This window comes from Hippoglossus hippoglossus, chromosome 10, assembly GCF_009819705.1.
Source record: "Hippoglossus hippoglossus isolate fHipHip1 chromosome 10, fHipHip1.pri, whole genome shotgun sequence".
NCBI lineage: Eukaryota > Metazoa > Chordata > Actinopteri > Pleuronectiformes > Pleuronectidae > Hippoglossus > Hippoglossus hippoglossus.
In genome coordinates, this window is record NC_047160.1 from 4,426,320 (window position 1) to 4,450,490 (window position 24,171).

The following is a 24,171-nucleotide window of genomic DNA, read 5'->3' on the forward strand; positions in this document are numbered from 1 at the left end:
TAGAGCACAAATCAGCGCACTATTTAATTAAAAAATAATTTTCTAAAGACATTAATGACAAGTAGAAGTGACAAATAATTTTAAAAAGTTTTTTGCAGAACCCCCCCAGAATTTTGCTGTTGAGGCTTTCATTGGTCAAGTGTCAGTCCCCCCCGTATTTCGCACCCAGGGTCACATACTTTTTCTTGCCAATGGAACCACTGCAGGTTAACTCCATTTTGTTTTTTGGTTGTCTGATCATGTGGACAAACCTTTTCTCTCATGGGTTTGCCTTGGCTGGAGTCACGTACCTTGGTTTAATGAGGTAAATACCTCAACTGCTCCTGCTTCCTTATACAGGTTCAGTAAATCAGATCAGGCTATCTGGTTAGGCAAAGTGCATGTTCATGTGATGCTACTCATATTGAATCTGTGTGATAATCTGTTCAGTCTGTTTCTATTTGTATTCACTTCCTGTTTTATTTTGTTGTCACAGTTCTTGTGTATAGTTTCTAGTTTTACTACCTGTAGGTTTCCCCCACACCTGTACCTTGTTTGTAATTAAGCTTGCCCTATTTATACCCTGTGTTTCCACTCACCCTCTGCCAGATTGTCATCATCTCCTTTGTGTGCTCATGCGTTCAAGCCTTAATCTCCTTGTGTTTGCTTGCCCGGTTTTTTACTCTGCCTGGATTTTGTATTTTGTGTTTTTTCCCTAAATAGACTTGGTTGCTTTCACTTACTGCCTTCCCGTGTATGACCTTTGGATTAAAGTAAAGTTTTATTTTGAACTGTATTTTTGTCTCCCGTGCTTCCTTCCGCACCTGAGTCCCAGCTTTGTACAGAACTGTCACAATCTGAACTGTGTGGGAGCTCGTTGGAAGGTGCAAGTGTAATGTACTTGTACAAACATTAATAAAAATATGTGAACAGCGTTTTCTGCTACAAAACCTTCTGAGAATCATAACCTGATGGAAAGAATCATTAAAAATAATGACTTTCTAAAATCCACATTGAAATGATGTGTCTGCAGCCATTGCATGGTGTCTTTTCATTAATGTTTTTGAAAAGCACGGTGCTTAACACCTCCTGTCTACTCCACTGCATTAATTCTGCATGCCTTAACAAAAGAAGCTCCCTCCTGCCAATTAAAAGCACATTAGCCTAATCACCCAGTAAAAACTACTCATCCATTATTGCTCACTTTGTAAATTTTATTGGTGCATTTCACCAGAGGAGCAGCTCCGCTCCACTGTGGGGCCCCCGTAAGTCATTAGTGAGTCTGTGTGGGTATTAATGGAAATGACTGAAAATGTGTTGACAAATCAAATCACACATGGTGATAATTGGTCATTACAAGCTACACCTAATCTATGTTTCTTGTTAAAGTGGAGTAATTTTGTCAGTCTCAGGGCAAATATAAGGTTTACATAAATGACCTGCATGTATGCCTTGTCGAGATCCTGTTCTATTTCTTATAGGCTTCACCTTTTAAGGCTGTCGCTAGCTGCTGGTTTACCCCTTGCGCAACCGCGCAGCACTAAGAAAAGTTTATTCCACGCCCATACACTGTGTGGGCCTCGCCTCAAGTATAAATTGGTATGAGACAGGTCAATTGGCTCCCTGTTTTCTTCAGCTGACTTCAAGCAGCATCTGAGAGAACTGGGAGATGTCTTCCTCCAAGACTGTCCACTTTCAATCTGTCCACTCTATCTTTTTTCACTGGGGATATCTTGAAGTACAGAGAACATCTCACTGGGTGTGACTCACCAAACTCTGGGATGTTGCTGTGCAAACACAGCTCCTGACTTGAGAGATTTCATTTGTAATAAAAAATAGATTGTCATTATCCTCTTGGCTGCTCCTGCGTTATATTTCAAATCCCAAATGCTAATATTATCTGATGTATAATCTATAGTAGCAGTCTTTTAAAATGACATCTGTACTTTGGCAGGGTACAGAGTTGGCCCCGAGTTCCAAACTTTTTCCTCTGCATTAAATATACGTAATGAATTATATTCTCCAAAAATATAAGCATGTGTTCTACAATGTCCAGTTGTATCAGCCTCTGATATACTGCAGGGTTAATCAATGAAACATGTAAAGAGTAATGAAGGAAAAAAAACAAGTTGAATTCTTGGTGCTGATATTTGGCAATCTGGTGACATTAAGCTAGAATGGAACTCATTAGAATGCATACCTCCACCAAGACCCAACAGTCCCCTTATGAAACCACAATTAAATTCACTATATTTTGAATTTGATTTAGATCTGTACCAAATTGCATGCACTCATAAATGTCAGTCCTCTAAACATGCAGCAGCAGACTTGATGATGTCATTGTCTGTGCTAGAGTACTCCTTTTATTTTTTCGTTTGTTGGTGAATGATTAAGCGTTAATGAGAAACAAAATTTAACATAATTAGACATCTGAAACACTAAAAAGATACAGAATGGAACAGATTTGGCTTGTTATTGCTGTTGGACTTCTGTATAGAGAGGCAGAAGCAGACAGCTGCTCAACTGAGATGGAAAATTAGAGCCAGGATGCGATGGCGGTTGGAGAGGAGACTATTACCGTTTCTTATCATTATGCTCTTTTATCTGTTAAACTATGATATGGATTTTACAATTTATTTTCCACATCTATATAACAAATAAATATAGTTCCATATTGTATAAATTCTATATTTAAAACATTTAGATTTATTATTTGTCAGCTGTTTAAATTATTTCATCTCTTTTATGAGCATGACAGTAGGGAGCAGAGGAGACAGAGAGTTACTGTAGCTAAAGGAGAAGAGAGCATCAGAACAGAGTTAACTCAGTTCAAAAGGAGCACAGTGCCTCACCTCTGATATTAACTTTACTCTGAAGAAATCGGGAGAAAATCTATGTAGCAAAGTCCCTTTCCACTGGGGTCTCCCAACAACAGCCATTCACTTCTAAGCATCTTTATTTTTATGAATCAAAACAACAAACCTAAATTCAAATCCTTTAACATAAATTACACGGCACGTAACCATTTCAGGTGATGTGACAGCTCAGTTCTGTCTGTGTCTCCATATGTGTCAGTCTCCCTGTGGCAGATCTCTGCTAACTGGAGAGTGATCAGCCATCAGCTGCACTGATAACCCCCCCTGGTACAACTATAGTTGTTCCCTGAGCCACGTCTACGTCCTCAATCTGCAACAGGCTAAAATCATTCTTTAAAGATTCGAACAGCCGCTCTGCTTAGGGGAAACGTTTGGGTTCTGCCTGTACCTGGTGAATTTTCTGTCGTGATGAGAAAATACCGTTGAGCTGGAGCTGACATGTGCCACTCATCTGCAGTTACCTGCCTGAGTGCTGGGATGACAGGAGCAGATAGACAGACAGACAAAAATACATATCTAGATGGACAAACAGATCCCAGTCCTCAAACAGGCTCAGTCACTAGTGTCAGCTTTAAAATTACATCTATACAAGAACCTCTGCATGTTGTCCTTAATCAACAATGAGTAGGTTGGTGTACACACTGACTGAAACCAATTGAGTCTAATTTCGAAATAAATGCTACGCTAAGGCTATCTTTATTATTGTCAACATGAATATTAAAGTCACCAACAATAATAATTTTATCGGTCTTTAGGACTAGGTTTGATAAAAATTCAGTATAAGCCCCAGGGGCACGGTAAACTACAGCAAATATGATTGGCTGTTGGTGTTTCTTGGATTGGCGTGGAAGACTAAGAACAATACTTTCAAATGAGTTGTAGCTTAGTTTAGGTTTAGGATTAATTGATAGACTGGAGTTAAAAAGAGCAGCAACTCCACCTCCTCGACCAAATTCTCTGGGAACGTGTGAATTTACATGACTGGGGGGAGTAGATTCATTTAGACTGACATACTCATCAGGATGCAGCCAGGTCTCAGTGAGGGACAATAAATCTATTTTGTTATCTGAGACTAGTTCATTTACTAAAATAGCCTTTGATGATAATGATCTTATGTTTAAAAGACCACATTTAAAAGTCTTTGTTTCTTGAGTTGTTGCAGAGGTTGTGTTAATTTGTATTAGACTTTTGTGTAGAATTCTCCCTCTGTTATTGTTTGATTTACATAATTTAATGGGATGGTGGACAGACACAATCCCTATGGGTTTGTGGTTGTGTGACTGATCCAGAGGGAGCGCAGAGAAGTGTTTAGCACTGCAGCTTTGCTTCCTGGTCCCAACTCTGGGTTGTCATTTTATAGACTGATTAATATTCCTAGATAAGAGAGCTGCCCCATCCCAAGTGGGGTGAACGCCGTCTCTCCTAACAAGACCAGGTTTCCTCCAAAAAGTTTGCCAATTATCTACAAAGCCCACACCATTTACAGGACACCACCTCCACAGCCAGCGGTTAAAAGACAACATGCGGCTAAACATGTCATCACCTGTTGTGTTAGGGAGAGGGCCAGAGAAAACTACTGTGTCCGACATCGTTTTTTTTTGTATGAGATCTGTTAACATGTGAGTTTAATTAAGCATGTCTTAGCAATTGAGACAATAAACTGTGATCAACCTATATAAGGAGCAACACAGATGTTTCAAGCATGGATCAAAGGTCTTTTTCGTACTATTCGTATACTTATTTGTATAGTTAGGGCCCGAGCACCGAACAGTAGGATACAGTGGGAGGCCCTATTGAAATTGTAAGATTTTATTTTATTCAGGCAAATGAATTGGCTTTTTGAGGGCTTTAACATGCTCAAATAGTTACCAAAGTTTGCAGAAAATTTGAAAGTGGTGAAAATGTATGTATTCTGGAGTAATTTTAAATGGGCGTGGCAAAATGGCTCAACAGCGCCCCCCTGGAACGTTCACATTGACCGATCTTCACAAAAATCGATACACTGTCAGGATTTGGTGAGGCAGATGGACCCAGATGCAGAGTTTAAACTTAGAGTATTTTTTAATGAAAGAATAACAAGAATAATGCAGGAATCTCAAAAAGTAAAACTGAACAAACAAAAGCACAAAGAAAACACAGGAGGCTTACACAGGTGAACAGGACTGGAGCTCAGGAGACACGGGATACAGAAACACAGGACAGGACAGGACATTTAGACAACGACGATAGACAACAATCCGACCAGGACAAAGAAAAGCACAGAGGCTTAAGTACAGACACAGGGAAGGCAGGGGCAATGGGACACAGGTGTAACACATGAGGACTGGTGCCGACAATCACAGTGTCTAGTTTTACTTCACAGGAAGTAAAACTAGACACAAGAACCCAGACTACAAAATAAAACAGGAAACAGAACCCGGAGTGCGAAAACATGAAACACAGGGATGTACTAATAAACAGAAAACAAAAAGAGGTGGAACCCAAACACCGGCAAACACAAAACCCTTACATACACAGGTGTATCATGACCAGACAAACAAAAAAGTCTAGAGGTGCACTTTGAAAAAAGCAACAGGAAGCCCGCCATTTTGGCCATTTTTCACATTTTTACTTTGACGAACTTGTCCCAGGGCTTTCGCCAGATCAACTTCAAATTGAGATGAGTGTCATATAAACAAGATGGAGATAAAAACTACCTCAAAGATCGATTTTTCGTCACACGGTGTGACCGTGGCGTGGCGTCAAGGTTTGATTACACGCCATCAAAACACGAGGTTCTGTATCTCGGACATACATGGACCATGAATCCTTTGATGCTGAGCCGTCAACAAACAACTCCACTCCTGCATTATCAGCATCAAAGGATTCAACAACAAATTAAAGCCCTCAAATTCTCACCAAAGCATGTGCTCGAGCCAATTATTATTATTATTATAATAATAATATTTCTTAATTATTTTATTTTTCATTATTATTATTTATTTTTTTCAGGCAAATGAATTGGCTTTTTGAGGGCTTTAATTAAATATGTTAATTTTCTGGCACTGGGCCATTGGTTATGGAGCCCTGATTTATATAAGAAGTTGGTGAAGACCAAACGTACTTAAAATTAGTGCATTTTAGACACAGGTATTTGCTGAATGTCTTCTAGGAGACAATGATCAACTTTACGAGGACATGATATATTGTTCATTTATTGAGTCCTGCATCTAAGTGGTTGAAAAAAGATGAAAGCAGCTTTAACACATTGTTTGAACCCAATTGTATAACATGTTAATTACATCATGGTGTAATGTTTCACCAACTATATATTTCAGACATGTGACATGACGGCACAGAGACAAACTGCATTTGTAGAAACTATATATAGAGGATATACTGTTATTAAAGATAGACTCACAAGGCTCATCTTTATATACAGTCACTGATCATCTCTATGTACAGTCACTGATGGTCTTATATACAGTCTCTGAGAGATAGAGACTACTTGTGTAATTATTCTGTTTCAGCGTTGAGACTAGTTGTTATCATAAAAAAATGAGTGATATCTATATATGTATAGATGGTATTAATGAGCAGTGACAGTTAATATAATAATGATGATGATGACTTCAGTTTCCATTAACCAACCAACACAGAAGTGTGATAATGTAAGTCTGTGATCAGAGCCAGAACTGCAGTGTCCTCTGAGTATTTGAGGTGGTGGTTGTGTATGAGGAGCTGGCACAGTATCGTGTCAAGAAATGACGTCTCCGTCTGTGTCCATGACGTGTCCGACTCCCTCTGCCGCCATTTTTACAGGTTTGAGTTTAAATCGCATTGAGATTAGTTTGTATGAAATATGTTGTAATAACTTTTGATATGATGTGTGTGTTGAATTTATAAAATGGAAATAATATTCTAGTTTAACATGCTACAGCCATGCTAATGCTAATGATACTGAGGTGGTGCAACCCATGGTGTTAACATAGCACAGGTCAAGTAACTGCAATCCTATTAGCCGGCTCGATGGAATAAAACAGTTCTTTGTTTGTGTCTGTTAAGTCTTTACCACCCTACATGTTAAAGGACTGTTTCCTGTAGACTTCAGTGAGTGCTCGGATGTGTCAGTCCAGGTCACAAAGACAACTGTTCTTTGATGTTACCTTTAGAAACAGGTCAAAGCCGATTAACTCAGCCAAACATATGAAGGAGACACATTTCTCAGCAGAATCAGACTCAACAACCATTAAGTAGACGACAGCTGCACGAGAATCTTCTTTCTGAAAACGTCCTTAAACCACCACAGACGACGTCAGTAGACAAGTGCTTCACAGCAAATATACTTTACAACAACTCTGTTACACTGGATCACTTGCATTCATACAATATGATAAGATAAGATAAGATTATCTTTATTGATCATCACCACCAGAGAAATTCACTTCATCCAACATGGAGAGGATCAACTGCCTTGGAGACAAAGTAAGTCTTTAAAAGCAGACGTGTGTAAATGACTAAAATTCATTCAGCTCTGTCTCATTGAATATATCTGAATTTAGGATGGGACAGTGTTTTTAACTGGTATATGTATATTTGTGTCTTTCAGTCACTTGGACAAATGCTGTCTGAAGGAACTCAGGCCTTCCTCCGAGCCGCCCGCCGAGTCCTCCGTGGAGCCCTCCGCCGAGCCCGCCGCTTTGCCCCAATATCAAGAGCCAGAAAAGAAGAGTTAGAGAAGGAGATCAAAGATCTGAAGATGATGATGAAAGTGAATGTGGTAGAAATATTCTCCCTGAGCTCCGATCTTCAGCTCCAGCCCCTGGAGAACATGATAGTGGGAAACAACTGGAAGGTGAAATTTGAAGCCCTGCAGGACCAGCTCATGGAGACAGAGGAGAAGTTGTCTGCTGAGCAGGAAAAAGTAAAATATCTGACCCAGCAGAACACTGAGCTTCAGGTACGTTACATCCGATCATTTTAGATTTGAATTATATGTATTGTAGGTTTGTTTCATGTTTTGACTTTGAAGAAGAAAATGCTGAAACTTATGTCGTCTCTGTCTTTTCAGGAACTCATCTTGAAGACCGATGAGAACAAGGAGAAGAAGCAGGAGATGAAAGAGAGAGAGAAGGGACAGAAGAAGAAGAGGAAGAAGGAGAGCGATGGGACAGAGAGGAGGAAGATGTTCCCCAGTTTTCTCTTTAAATGGTTCAACTCCTCTCTCATCCTTCCTTTCCCTCAACCATCCCCTCGTCCTGACTCCCCCCCGCTCCCTTTAACACACCATCCAGCAGTGCCTGGTGGTGTAAAACAATCCGTTTTCTCCATTTCCCTCTATCTCATCTCCCTTTTCTTTCCGTCACCTTAACTTGTCTTACTTTCTTACTTGTTTCCCTTCATTCACATATCCTCCCTTCCTTACTCCTTGTTTCCTCCCTTCCTGCCCATCAGTCTCACTTTTCTCTTACATTTTTCTGCTCCTTAATGTACCACGTTATGTTCAGATTCTCTTATATATTTGGGTCTAAACTGACGTTTGTTCATCATTTAGACTCTGATCATTCTGGACCTAAGTAGCTTTGTTATTTTATTGTCTGTCATATTTTGATGTGAACCTGTTTACAGCATAACAACCAAAGGAGTAACTGTGTTTTTTGATCGAGCGCATTGGGCTGTTTTTTAAACACATAGAATTCTACTGTATTAAGATGTATTCATCAGCTTTATGTTTGTATGAACATCAATTTATTCAGCACAAGTTTGATGTCATTTGTTTTCTTGTTCTGCTGATATATGAGTCATTAAAATATGATTTTTAATTATTATTTGACTTCTTATTCTGAAAAGGTACAATGGGAGTAAAGCTCGCTCTATTAAAAGAGCGAGAGGCCGAAAATGACTGTTTTGAGATCCTTTTTTCTTCACTAAAACTGCTCTCAAATCCACAAATGGAGGCTGTCAGAAATTACGAAGTAGAAGTAGTTTCCTTCGCAGACATGTCACTCTCAAATCTCTCGGCCCTCTACTTCTATCCGTCACGAAAAATCGAGGAATCTTTTCAAAATCTTCTCCATTGGCTCTAATGTTAATTTTGACCGAAATTTCTGGAAAGAGCAAAAAATTCCTAAATCGCTCCCACGGCCCCATTTCTTAATGCTCACCAATAAAAATAAAGATATCTGGTTGTTCTTTAAAGTCTTGGGATTCTCAAAATGTTTTCATTTTACAGATAGGACTTATAGTTTTTGAGTAACAAGCATTTGTTTGAGGAGAGCGCAAGTTATTATTTATTTTTTCAGGCAAATGAATTGGCTTTTTGAGGGCTTTAACATGCTCAAATCGTTACCAAAATTTGCAGAAAATTAGAAAGTGGTGAAAATGTATTCTGGAGTAATTTTAAATGGGCGTGCGATGTCGATCCTTGCCTGCTAATTGCTCATTAAGGTCCACATTATCAATTGCACATCACACTGTGAACATTTTATGTAAATTGAATGATAGTTGTAAAACAAAGCTTTTTTCCTGTTGCCAGTAGGTGGCGCCATCAGTATTATTACATACAGACTAATAGATCTGTTCAAGTAGCGGCTGTGATGTAGCGTGAGCAATTTTGTGTCAATTGGACAATGTTACAACTTCATTTTCACACTGATCAGTAGGTGGCGCTATGACCCTGCACTAATATTAATATATGGAGCTGTTCTGGTCAGGATTGTGATCATAGGACAGTAGTTCGGGGCCGGTTGGATAATGTAGAGTGGGTTTACAAAGTACTTCCTGTTTCATGGCGAATCAGTAGGTGGCGCTATGACCCTGAGGAAATATTGACATATATGAAATATTTTCCATGTATATTCCTATTCATAGGACATTTGTTTGTTCTCTACAGGAATCCTCTGTAACATCCAGACCTAGCAAAGCCCCTCCAGCCTCCACAGCTCCACAGGCCACAAAGAGACCTTGTTCTCCCTCCCCAGGAACTTCAAGTAAGAAGTTCAGGCCTGAGGAGAAACAAGCTCAAGGGTTGAAACCCACCTGCCCCAAAAACTCCACCACAGGTGTCTTGCCCACTAAGAAAATTGTGAGCCTGGTTAGCAGACCTGGCTTTTCAGCTCCCATAGCTCGACAGGGCACAAAGAGACCTCGTTCTCCCTCCCCAGGAACTTCAAGTAAGAAGTTCAGGCCTGAGGAGAAACAAGCTCAAGGGTTGAAACCCACCTGCCCCAAAAACTCCACCACAGGTGTCTTGCCCACTAAGAAAATTGTGAGCCTGGTTAGCAGACCTGGCTTTTCAACTCCCACAGCTCGACAGGGCACAAAGAGACCTCGTTCTCCCTCAGCTGAACCTTCGTCTAAGTTCACGCCTGAGGAGAAAGGCGTAAAAGGCGAAGACCACCTCCCCTGGAAAGTCCCCTGCAGGTTTCTCGCTTAAATTAAATCCTAAAATGGCCAAAATAATAATCTAAAACTGATATATTGTATGTTTACTGTATACACTGTGTGGATCTTTACATTTCAAAATGTTGACACAAATCACCTCTGACATCTTTATAGGTAAAGGAGAGCATAAAAGAGGTTAACAGCTCCCTCACACTGACAGCTGATGTGTGGACCAGCTGTGCCACTGATGCATACCTTGGAGTGTCCTGCCATTTCATCACTGAAGATTGGCAAATGAAGACTTTTAACCTTGCCACCATGCCTCTGGAGGAGAGGCATACTGCTGCAAACATCATTACATGGATGGAGGAGGTTATAGGAAAATTTGACATCTTGCCTCCCAAAATAAAAGCAGTAGTTCATGACAACGGGTCCAATATGGTAGCAGCCATGCGAATGCTACAAGAAAAACACAGTTGGGCCTCTGTGCACTGCGCTGGACACACGCTTCAACTCATAGTTAATATTGCCCTCAAAGAGTCCAGTATCAGCAGAGCTGTTGGTGCTGCAAGACGCTTAGTGGAACACTTCAGGAGAAGCGAGCTGGCCAATACAAAACTGAAGTCAAAACAGCAACAAATGAACACAGTACAGCACAAACTGATCCACGATGTTAGTACAAGATGGAACAGTACGTACTACATGCTAGAGAGACTGTTGGAGCAGCGCTGGCCAGTCACTGCGACTATCTGATCCTGAGGTAACTCCAAGGTGCAAACACTACTTTGGCCTGAAGCCAGATCAATGGGTGCTACTTTAAGAGGTGGTGCAAGGGTTGCAGCCTTTTGAATGTGCCAAAGTTTACCTTACTGGACAGGATTATGCAACCGCTTCATGTCTTCCACAGCTTGTCAGAGGGCTGCAACGGTCCTTACAGCAAAGCCGTTTTGAGACAAGCCCAGGAAAAGCCTTTCTGGCCAGTGCAGGAAAAGGGATAACCGAGAGATGGTGAACACCATCTCAGAAGAGAGAGACAACCCACTTCTTCTTGCAGCTGCCATGGACCCAAGATTCAGAAAGCTTAAGTTTTTAGCAGCTGAAGATGGCACAAGGGTGCAAGGGACAATTTAAGTCATTGCTATCAAAGAAGCAAAGGAGACTGGGATACATGGCTGCGAGCAACAGCAGAAGAAGGTCAATGTTCGGAAGAGGAAACCCAGGAGGACCAACAGATCCAAATGGTGAGGAATGAAGTTCAGATGTACTTTGCAGAGACAGCAATATCCAAAAAGAAAGACCCTCTCAGATGGTGGAGTGGAAATGAGGGGCAAGATCCAAAGCTGGTAAGATCTTTTCTGTGCATTCCTGCAACATCCACCCCATCAGAGCGAATATTCTCTGCAACTGGGAATATCGGCTCTCAGAAGAGAGCAAGCCTCACACGAGACCATTTTGAGATGCTGACTTTCCTCAGTTTGAATAAACTGTGATGGACATGTATCCTCATCTAGTTGCAACTTGCAACAGACTTTGTAGACCAAAGAATGCCAGACCCAAAATGCCCTTTTATTTTCCTATTGTCAAGGGAAAGTGTAGTTTTGATTGTTGTGTGTTTTTATTGCTGCTACTTTCCCTGTCCTTTTGTTTACAGAAAAAATGGATTACTTGATTTTTAATTTGTTTTTAGTATAGGCACTTAGCCTGTTCTTGGTTCACAGGAAAAAGGGAAACTTTAATCTAAATACATTTTTGCCTGTCCTTGGATTTATATGGACCAAACTTGATTTTTCTTTATTTTTGTACCTTACCTTGAATAAAAGTTTAAACAAACAATTTAGTAGCACTTAAATGGCACTCACTTATAGCACTTTGTAGTTTGGCTTTCTTGAAAAAATTGTACTTTCTTGATTCTTGTTGTTCTGGGTTTGTACCCTCATGGTTGAATGCAAAGTCGCTTTGGATAAAAGCATCAGCTAAATGTAATGTAATGTATTTCAACGTATTTGCCGCCGCTACCTGGCAGCCCGAATCTGGGCCATGTGCACTGGTGATCTCTGCGCTGCTAGCTTAATACTTACGGTAGCTTCTGACAAAATGTCTGCTCACACAAAGCTACATCTACTCACTGTTTCATGATTATGTTCACTTTTCTGTACTCTGCTCCTGACAAACACAAACTAAAGAGGAGAGCTCCTTTCAGGCTGTAGATTGCTATAACTGTAACATTAGCTAATGAACACACAACTGATAAAAATATGTTTTCAATTTACCAAGAACCTGTTAAGTAAATATAATCCACACAAGTGGTTATGATAAATTGCGAGAGAGATGGTCCGTTTCAAGGAGTAACGACATGAACAGATTAAAGCCTCTGACTTGGCGAAGTGGCGGTAGCTGTCTGCACATGCGCAGACAGAGCAGAATGTGACAATTAAATTGTACTATTTTTTTGTAATTCCTTTTAATTAAATTAACATGTTATAAACAGGGGCAGCACATGTTCAAATTCCTTTAAGAAAGCTAAGTAGGATTCAATTACACATAAAATCAATTAGATACGCTAGATTCAATCTTTTAACAATTACTAGGAGTCAGAATCAGTTTTTTTTCAGTGTGTGGCCAGTAGGCAGTGGTATGTGTCTAGTCCCTCTAGTCCTTACAGCAAAAATACATAATATCAAGGACGCGAGTTGTGCACACCATTGCTAAATAAAACATGTTGAAAGTTATACATCCTACTGGTATGTGAAAGAATTGTGATGTACAAGAATAACGTGAATATTCGTGGTCCATAGTACCAACTGGGCAGACGGAATTCTGTAAAGTGGAAAAGAACACATTGAGTTTTAACTAAAGGATGTGCTCAAATTTAACCCATGTGGCGTATACACCGTGATTTATTTTTTACGAAAAAGCAAACTACATAAGTCGGACCCATTCCGATCCACACTTCAGTCTGACAGGGGGCGGCATAAAAACTCTTAAGAAGGGAACAGCCAATGGAACAGTGTTAACATATTACTATTTCCACTGTTTCCGAGTGACAGCGTTTTAAGAGTTCGAAACGCCTAGTGAGATCAGAGCTCGTTCCCGTTAAGCAGCCGGTCAGTGACTTTGTAGAAGAACAGTGAAACACAGAGTTTCTCTTGTCTCAGCTGCTCAGTGATCAGCGCCGCTGCGTCATGATCAGAGCAGAAGCTGCAGTTGGTTTGTACCGAGCTGGAGTTTCTGTGTCCTCCTCCACTCTGCTCTCACTTGAACTAATAAACACTCATCACTAGTTATCAGGACCTGATCAGTACATGAAGTCACTTAGTGTTTGTTTGATTCGCTCCAGAGTTTATGAGGCTGCATTTAAACATCGTGAAAATGACTCGTCAACATGTTGTGCTCAGTACAACAGGAGACGTGACGCTCACAGTCAGGACTCAGTGTTAAAGTGAGCGGAGCGACACGCAGACATGATCCGACGCCATGGATTCATAACCAAACACATGACCGTACGTTTGTCACCTAAATCATCCCAATAAAAAATGAACTATGAACGTGAACTAGTTCATCTTCATCTGCATGAACTGAGCTTGGAACTCGTTCTTTTTAAGTGTGAACTGGCTCAACACTGCTTCTATAGATGGGCTCAGATTCAGATTTCTCATTCACATTTAATAGTGTAAAGGTTTGGATGTTTGTTTGATTTAAAAAAGAAAAGAAAAAAGTTTTATTCAACCATCCTATATTTGCTACAAAAAAAAGAACAAAGGCTAAGATGGCCCAATTGTTAAGGATAAAGGTTATCTTTGAGTTTGATAAAAATTCTAAATAACATCATCCTATGCTTGCTCAGAGGCATAGCAAAGAGACAAATTTAATTATGGTGTGGTATGTTTTAGTTTGATTTTATTTTATTTTTCAATCTTAATAAACTATCATTTGGACTTGTAATCAATAAAAAAACAAATGTTAAATGTATAAATCCGATTTCTGTCATTTATCTTTCCATTCCCACAACAATATACGTAGAAAATGGGGATTTTTCGGGCATTTTGAAATGGTGATTAATCGTGATTAAAAATTGTAATCGTTTGACAGCCCTAATATATAATAATATAAAGTGCATTGCAATAGTCCAGACGGGAAAGACAAAGGCATGTATGAGCTTTTCTAAGTCACGGACAGGTAGAATTGAAAAACTAGATTGGGATATATTTCGTAGGTGGAAGTAGCCGGATTTAATGATCTCATTAACTTGTGTTTTAAAATTCAGTCGGGAATCGAATGTGACACCTAGATTTTTAACTGTTGTTTTATTATTTGTTGCTAGGAGTTTGCCGGCTAGCTGATCCGGTCTGAAGATTATTATTTCTGTTTTGTTAAAATTTAGCTGAAGGAAGTTAAATGACATCCATTCCTTAATGCCAATTAGGCACTCTATTAAAACCTTCACGCGGTTGATGTTGTCTGGCTTAAAAGACTGGTAGATTTGGGTATCATCTGCATTGATAGGATATCCCATTGAAATGGCTGATGACGCTTCCTAATAGGAGCATGTACAGGGAAAATAGGATATAAATAAATCATTTGTAATCCTAAGAAGAAAATTTTCGGTACTGTGACGTTTGCGAAATCCCGACTGGAATTGATCAAAAATGTTATTCTTGTCAAACACAGCTAAAAGTTGGGTTAGTACCACCTTTTCAGGATTTTTTGATATGAAGGGGGGTTTTGAAATGGGCCTCTAATTCTGTGGGAGTGATTGATCAATATCTGGCTTTTTCAGTAAAGCCTGAATGCAGGCTTCCTTAAAATAATCAAGGACACAGATGGAAGAAAGAGAAATGTATAATTTTATGAAGTCTAGGGCCAATAGTTCTGATTACTTCTTTTAGGAGTAAGGTGGGTCGGATGTTGAGAGTGCTGGAAGAACGCATGTGAGACACAGTGTCAATGAGCTCAAAAAGAGAAACTTGCTGAAATTGACTAAGTAGAATGGGACAGGCAGGATGCGATATTTGTAATGACATTCGTAGTTGGTACAATGTTAGTTCTGATGTCAATGATTTTTCGCTTAAAAGATAAAATCTTTTCACTGTCAGTATTTGAAGTGGCTTGATAGGCAGTAGGGGCAGGGTTTCTGAGACTATTTATAGTTTTAGAAATAAATCTGGGATTATGGTGATTGCTGGTGATTAGTTTATGAGAAATGATTTGCTCTTGCTACTTTACTTATTATTATAAGAAGTCAAGAGGTCTTTCATATACAGGTAGTGGACATGCAATTTAGTCTTTTTACCACTTCCTTTCAGATTTTCTTCATAGCCTTTTAAGACCCGGAAACCTGTCATCAACCCATGGATAGGTGTTAACAGGTGACTTCAATTTTGTTTTGATAGGGGCTATGATATCCAATGGAGTCTAACAGATATTATTTGTCAATCATTAGGATGGGATGATTGATATGGAATATGGTCAAAAAGGCCCTATGAAAAATTTAAATAAGAATTTTGAGGCACTATGTTAATTTAAGATGTGTGAGCTTGAAGAACTTCTGATGTGCTTTACTTACCACTCTATCATCAAAAGTATGGATCGGAGAGGCACCCAGCAGTAATACGATAAATGTATACAGAGACAACATGCAAAGACGACTTTCAATGAAATGTAAACCTGACAGTGTGCAAAGGCTAAAGATAAATCAGACTGAATTGTATGGCCGTCTACAGACTGCCATGTGGCCCGCTCAGTAGACATCCTCATTACCTCTTTGCCTTCTAAAAACATGCCGTTGCTTGAACCACCTCCTTGGGAGCCAATCCAAACAGCGAGCAAAACAACAAACAAAAAAAATAACGCAATAGATACAACTCTGAGAAATTACCCCTTCAGAACATTGTGGCACTTTTAAGAACTTTATCAGCAGTATGTATGTATTGGCTGGTAAGGCTATCACAGAGTTAAAAGACAGTAAACTGGACTGTGAAAACTGTAATATGTTTGTAGCACACCAGATTGGAGGCAGGTATGTGGCTTAGATATGTAAATGTGATCAAGGAGTGTCTGCCCTTCAGTTGTTGCAGCTGTGATAATTTGTGTATAGCCTCTGGACTAAAACAGTTCATGTATAATGTTCATTCCTTTGCAGAGGACGTTTTCGTTAAAATCTCCACAAACAATGATATGGCGAGAGAGAGTGCAAGAGGTTTGACATGTTTGGTAAAAACCTGTCAGGGCTGAAGTGTGGTAGTCTGTACGCATATGCAATCAGTGCGTGGACTGGATTTTCCACTTTGACAACTACAAACTCGAGATTAGTCACATTTTTAATGTACCTCCAGCCCGCTGCTTGAATGTGGCTTTGACAGTACACTGCAACTCAACCTCCATCTTTTTTTGCCATGTATGGATAGTTTGTGTAGGAGACATGTCTGCTGCGTGTAAACATGTTGTATCCTTCCAACTGCAAGTGTGGGGAATCAACTGATCCAGACAAATTTGTTTCTGTTATGCACAAAACATAGGCATGTCTCAGTTCATGGTGGCACTTCATGTCCTCAATGTGAGAAGGAAGTCCTTGTGCATTGTGGTCAATTAGTGTCAACGTTTGAGCCATTTTATCTGCTACTTTAACATTTTGCAACAGTGGCCATGTGCTCTGGAAAGATGCTTGTGTCATATTTTGCATTGCAACTGTGATATGAGGGTCAGCATAGATCTTAGTTAGTAGAAAATAGTTCTATTCATTCAAGTCAGTGATGTAAAGTCCTTGAAGTGAAGTTGTCCGGCTGAGGGCAACATAGGACATTCCAGTCTCAAACACACGCTTCAAGCACACCACTGCAGACTGTATTGTCATGCCTTACACTTGTGAGCTGTGCAGGCAAAGGTCAATTTCATCGGGAACTGTCTTCGAACCACTCCTTTTTTGCTGGTGTTTTTCTCTGTACACCAAATCATCTGATGCCCCTATTATCTTTTGTGTGACATTCCTGTCCAGCGGTTGGATTGTCTAACTGCAGTCCAACCAGTTTCAATGTTGTTTGTCCACTTTGCTCGCTTGTCACCATGTTTGCAATTGTTCCAAATATGCCATTAACGAGCCCATCCTCCATATCCAGATTTCTGATGAGCATAAAGCGTACGGCGTGCGCAGCTTTTATGTTGTCAGGTAACTCTCTTTTGCTTCCTTTGACACTTCCTATCTGGACCATTTGCCCGGTGGTGGGGTCCTTTAGATCAGCGGTCCCCAACCTTTTTTCCCCCACGGACCGGTTGGATGTTAGACAATATTTTCACGGACTGGCCTTTAAGGTGTGGCTACGGAGCCTCACTACGGAGGCCCTCTGGTACGGCCTCTGGTGACATCGGTAGATTTTTTATTTAACGAAATTAACGAATTGTTAATACGCGGCCTCAAATTAATTATTGCGTGGTCACGTATTAACAATGCGTGGACACGAATTACTACTACTAATAATAATAATTAACATTTCAAACGAATCACAATATAATTATTAAACGAATTAACGAGATGACGCCCGTGCACGTCTTGCTGGTAACTTACCAGCAAGACGGTAACTTACCAGCAAGACGGAGACGGACGGATACCAAAGCTCCATTACGCACACGCTGCGCCTCTGTGCGCTTTGGAGAGGTTTTGGAAGCGTCTTTACGCATATTAATATATTATTAGTTTATTAATATATTATCAATATATTATTAGTAATATATAAAGCTTTCTTAACAACAGCATCACAATATAATAAAATAATAACTGCAGACTCCAAAGATGAACAAAACGAATTATGCACATTGGCATGTACAGTGTGTGCAGGCTCGGTGCGTAAATGTAACCAGACGGAGAATGAGGGAGTTTAAATCATGAAATTCAACCACGAAAATCAGGTGTAAACAATAATGGAATGCACTGTAAAACAGCCCAGATTGTGAAATGTACATATTAGCTCAATAAATCACAAATAAAAAACAAATATAAAGTGCATGAAACATATAACTAACCACAACGCTGAATCAGTGGGAGCCCTGAGCCTGTTTCTCTGCAACAAGGCGGTCCCATCTAGGGCTAATGGGTGACAATGACACCCGAAGTGTGTTGCTGATGTCCAGTCTACTCCGTAATTTCGTTTTGGTTGCCGTCACAGCAGAAAACCCTGCTTCGCACAGATATGATGTCGGAAATGGCAACAGAGTTTTTAGTGCTGTTGTGGCGATCTCAGGGTATTCTGCCGTGACTTTAATCCAGAACACCGGCAGAGTTGTTTTCTCGAACATACTTTTAAGGACGCCGTCATTTGCGATCTCCAGCAGCTGATCTTCTTCTTGCACAGACATGCTGGATTCACCTGGTTTGTTGACAAATGGGTCGCGAATCCATTCCTTGGCAGTTCGTGGGTCTTTTGTGGTTGGGAAGTAGCGCTCGAACTCTTTTAAAAGCGAAGACAGGTGATTGTGCACCAGCTGGGAGAATGGAGGCTTGGGCTCAGTCTCTTCCAAAATCCCCGCTAATGTTGGAAACATGTCAAATATTCCTCTGTTCACGCGCCGTCCCCACAAATCTAGTTTGGCTTTAAATGCAGCTATTTTGTCTGCCAACTTGAAGACAGTTGTCATTTTCCCCTGAAGTGACAGATTGAGTTCATTGAGCAGGTTGAATATGTCGCACAAGTAAGCTAGTTTTGTGACACATTCCTCATCACTGAAATGTGCTGCCAGCGGTGAGAGAAATCTCTGCAGCGGCTCTCGTAATTCAAACACTCTGGCCATCGATCTCCCTCGGGATAACCATCTTCTGTGTATAAGGCGTCTGTGCTCCGTGTCCATCTCCTCACAAAGCTGCTCGAACAGGCGCGAGTTAAGGGCGTGCGCTTTAATGTGGTTAATAACTTTAACAACATCATTCAATACACGAATAGTTAAGTTCCGGTGGCATTTTTCGGCTAGCCAGCATTTCCCTGTGAATGACACAATGCGTAGACTCACATTCAGGTGCAACCTCCTTAATCCGCGCAGTTAAACCAGACAGCCGTCCGGTCATGGCAGCAGCTCCGTCTGTGCATATGCCAACACAAAAGGACCATTTCAGTTTTCCTGATATATAATCATCCAGCGACTTGAATAGTTCTGCTGCTGTGGTTTTGGTTGCCAAAGATAGTGCACATAACATATCCTCATGCACATCCTCCTGATAAAGATATCGCACATAAACAAGTAGTAATGCCTTGTTGTCAATATCTGTAGACTCGTCAACCTGGAGTGCGTACCACGGTGATGTATTAATCCTCTCCAACAATTGTCTCAATGTCCTCTGCTATTTCCTCAATGTGCCGAGTGACGGTGCTAGCCGAAAGAGGCACCTGTGCTATGTTTTTAACCGCAGCATCTCCTAGAAGTTCACGGCAAATGTCTTTTGTGGCGGGCAGGATCAATTCTTCACCAATAGTGAATGGCTTCTTAGCCTTAGCAATACGGTTAGTGCACCTGCATTTGTTGATGTGGTGGCCATCAGTAATTGCTTCTGTCCTTCTTGCTCACGCTTTTTTCTTTCAAAATACTCCAAAGGCTTGTCTTTTAATGCAGGGTGCTTGTTCTCCAAGTGGCAAAGCAGTTTTGAAGGCTTCATTACCTCATTAGAGAGCCGGTCGCCACATATTATGCAAAGCGGGCTTAGTGCGTGGGAATCAACTGTGGCGATAAATCCTTGTTTCAAGTAGGACTCCTGATATTGTCTGTTAAATGCAGCTTTTTTTTTCTTGGATGTCTTAGGCTCTTCCTCTGTCTCCTCACTTTGCCTTTTCCCCATCGCAAAAAAACTTCCCAGAGACGTTTGTTTTTTGCTCATTTTGCTACCGTGTGGGTTTGTGTTTAGCGAAAAAGTCACGTGACCGAGACAAGCGTCTTGACATGCGTAAAGCATGAGTCATAACGGAGAGGATCCGGTCATTTTTCAAAATAAAACACCGTTCAGAATCAGATAATAAATAAAACAGAAATAATGTAAGTTGTTTATTATTTCTGTGCGGCCCGGTACCAAATGACCCACAGCCCGGTACCGGTCCGCGGCCCGGGGGTTGGGGACCCCTGCTTTAGATAGTCCTCTGCCTTAATGTTTATAAAGTCAGGGTGGAGGGCAGTTACGGTTGCAGAATTGTGCTCATCACCCTCTTTGTTTGTTGCAAATATATGCAGCCCATTGGGTGGACAGTCTCTGATGTCAGTGACCACCTGGGTGAGCAAAGCTCTGTCATTGTCACAGAGTGACAAAGTGACTTTTTGCTTGAACTGCATCCTGTTCAGGAGCTCTGCAAAAGTAAGATCATCTACTGAAGCATGATCTGTGTCAGGTTGACCATTGGAAAATTGTCTATCCAGAGGTCAAGCACAGCCCCCTCATAGACACAGAGTGGTTTGGTTTTACCGAGGGGCGGCAGTTGGTAGAAGTCTCCTACTGCCAGGACAGACATCCCTCCAAAAGGTTTATTGTTGCCTTTGAACTGCTGAAATCTCCAGTGGACATAGGCAAACAACTCTTTTGAAACCATGGAAATTTCATCTATTATGAGAATGACTGCATTGGATAGCGTTGCTCTAATTTCATCTAGTGCATTTCCAAGTCATTGATATGGTGGTTTCAAAGATCTTGACAGTTTGAGGATGGAGTGCAAGGTTTTTCCAGAGCTGTTGAAAGCTGTGGTGCAGGTAAATGCAGTCAGTAGCACTGCGGACATTGGTCACAGAATCTAGGGAGTTGGTGCCAAATCTTGGTTGCCTCCTCATACATGCACTTGATGACATGGGATTTTCCACAGCCAGCTCCTCCGAAGACAAAGTAAAAAAACTGTTCTGGATTGTGGCCCCAGACACGCTTGAGGCACCACTCATGTACAGTGCAGAATATGGATGCCTGTGTTTCATTGAGGCTTTGGTACAACTTTGTTACAAAGTCTCACCTCCGTCACGTGTGACTTCGTAGTCAGGCACATCGTCTCTAGATACTGGTCGCTGGGCCATGCACTGCAAACAATCCATTTCGGCCTCTGGTGCAAAAGTGTTCCATGCATTAAAAAGTGGACCTTCTTCATTCACTTTTTCCATGTTTTCTTAGTCTTTCTGACATCAGAATCTGTGTGATATCTCTGGGCCATGTATTTTTTGTGTCTGCAGCGAAATTCAGGATGTCTTGTATCCTCTGAGATTGTAGGATATCTTTTTGGCTTTAACATGAGGATCTGCATAATGAAGTTTTGATGATAACTGCTTTTTTTTTTACGGTAATGACAGTCTTGGGCATATTCAGTGATCATAACATGCAGTTTTTTCATCCGATATTCTGAACAGCTAGCATATTTGTTTTTTTCATATTGGATTCTGGTAGTGGTTCTCAGTTTACAGGATGTAGATTTGTCAGCTGATGCTACATGCCGCTTTGGGCCTGTACTTTTTTTCTGCGTTGTTTATTTAGTTTGGACAATTTTTTGGCTGTTTTGGTTGTTTAATTCCAGATCTTTTGGTTGTGCTTTGAATGCATTGTCCTCTGGGCTTTGAGCTTCCACACTTGGTTGAGCCTGCACATTTCGATCAGAGTGAGTTGGTTTCTGGAGTTTGTGCTGTTGTGTCTGGTTGAGTTACAGCTGTAGCACTTTCTGTGATCTCCACATCAGCTGCCTGCCCAGGACGTTCACTGGAATTGAGAGATTCAAAGGAAATGGGCACAAACTTGTAGCATAACAACCACGGTCTTGAAACAGCATGTGCAGGTGGTTGATCAAGTCAGTCCAAAGCGTCCTGATCTCTCGCGGAACAGTGCAAAGCACTCTGGAGATACCAGGAGAGCAGCATGGCTGACTTCTGCTGTCAGAGCCTCAAGTTGCTTGGCAAGAGGCAACCAACCAACAGAGCTGTGTTCTGGGGCCTTCAGGCATCCACAACTCACTGAAGACATATGCACGTTATAAATATTTGTGTCCGTTAAAACTTGCTTTGGCATTTCCTCTACCGTCAGATGGTCATCGACATAGCTTTGATCCAATAGAAGCTGGTTTTTGATTCCAACATAGAGTGAATCTCCCTGTTCAAGCACTCTGTCAAGGTGGGTTGTGTTGAACCGTAATCCCTCGTTGTGGTAGGCCAAAAACGTGAGAGCCATACAGGTGCACTGAACTTGGGTGGGGTTTTTTTTAAGTCATGAATATTTAGAATGTTTGTATTTTTAGGAGTTGAATACACATGTTTTAAAAATGTTCTGTGTCTATTAATTGTAGAGAAAAAAAGAAAGAGCCTACCTTTACAGCTGGAGAACGGGAGCCAGTGGGTGCATCTGTCCTCCAAAAATGTCATGGTTGTGGAGGGGTCTGTATTTTGGTAACCTGATGGCATGAATTTAATTTATTAATGTTTGGCTTTTTGTCAAACATAGCACTACTTGTTTTTTTATAAAACATACATAATTGTTTCTGCAAATCAAGTATTAAGGATTAATTGACTAAGTAAATGTCCATACCTTTTGAGGTGAAGAATTCACAGGGGTGTGTGACCGGTCCATTGTAAAGAATGGTCGGGCTGGTGGAGGGGTCTCGGCCATCTGATACGAGATAAGACATGATACCAAGTTTGTGAAACTCAAGATATTGTTTATTGTATAGTTATACCTGAGAGAGACAGAGATGGAGAGTGTGTGTGTGTTGTGACAGTGATGGGGACTGTGTTTCAGTCATCTGGTAACACAATACCAAGTTTTTTGTTTATTTAGAAGGATCCCCATTAGCTCTACCCTAAGACAGAGCTACTTTTAGTGGGGTCCACATTTAAAACATACACACAAATATCAAACATTTAAAACATACATTACAATACCAATATCAAACATTTAAAACATACGTTACATTACAAATATCAAAAGTTAAAATACATAAAAATAATGATCATACAATTTTACATTACAAATATCAAACATTAACATAGTGGTTATGCAATTTTACCTTTGTCATGATATAAATCACTGATATATCCAATGCATAAAATGACTAAATAAATGTCAGAATGCAGTAATAACAATGAATCCAAACAGAGAAAAAGGAATGATTTCTCCTCCCCAAATATATAAGGCCTATATGCAAAGTGATGCCCTTATATTTTACATAGGATGAATGTTCTTCATGAGAGGTGGGGTGGCTCTTAAAAGAGCCGTTTTGTGGTCCTTAAAAGGACCGTTACAGCTCCTCGGCCAGTGCAGAGCGGATATTGGCCAGCAGCAGGTGGTTTCCTCCTGTGGTGAGGTGAACCCCGTCGCCCAACAGGTGCTGCAGCGTAATGTTGGTATGGAGAATGCACCGCATACCCATATCCAGCATGAACCCGCGCATGACGGCGTTGAGCCAGCGGCGGGTTCGCTCCATGCAGTAGCCACTGGTCGCACTCTGTGTCCGCCAACAACGCCGAGGGAGGATGTCGGAGAACATCAGGAGAGTCCCCGGAAAGAGAGCCGCGACCTCCCTGATGTCCTCCTTCAGCATCAGCTTCCGCCTCCCCTGGCCACGGAAGCCAATGCTGTTGCCCCCAAGGTGAATGACGAGAACGTCAGGTAGGATATCGCTCTCTGCCACCGCTGACCTCCTCTCCCGAACCATGACACCTTGTAGAACAGATGTTGAGGTTGCTCCGCTGGCTTAGAAGGTGGGAGCGCAGCCGAGCAACGATGGAGCTCCCAACAATCCACACACTTGTCCGGGAATCCATGGTGAATGACCACCTCCGCCGCAAACCCTCTTATTTATATACCCCGGTGGGGGGCGTCAACCTGCCGCGCAAATGTGTTTTGTTTATAAATATGGAGACTCCAGTGATTGGCGGACTTGATTCACTCCCAGTGATAGACAGTTAGCTTTACAGAATCCAAGTCGGCTCCAATTTCAAAAGACAGAGCAGCACATCCAGGTGAATGCGC

At 41.0% G+C, this 24,171-nt stretch overlaps 1 long non-coding RNA gene across 1 annotated transcript; it reads right to left on the bottom strand.

Moving 5' to 3' along the window:
- Positions 1 to 757: 757 nt before the first annotated feature.
- Positions 758 to 20,320, bottom strand: LOC117769630. Its single transcript, XR_004615262.1, has 3 exons — positions 20,188 to 20,320; positions 7,454 to 7,458; positions 758 to 770 (listed from the first exon to the last, which is right to left on the bottom strand). It is a non-coding gene; the product is annotated as an uncharacterized LOC117769630 (long non-coding RNA).
- Positions 20,321 to 24,171: the final 3,851 nt, after the last annotated feature.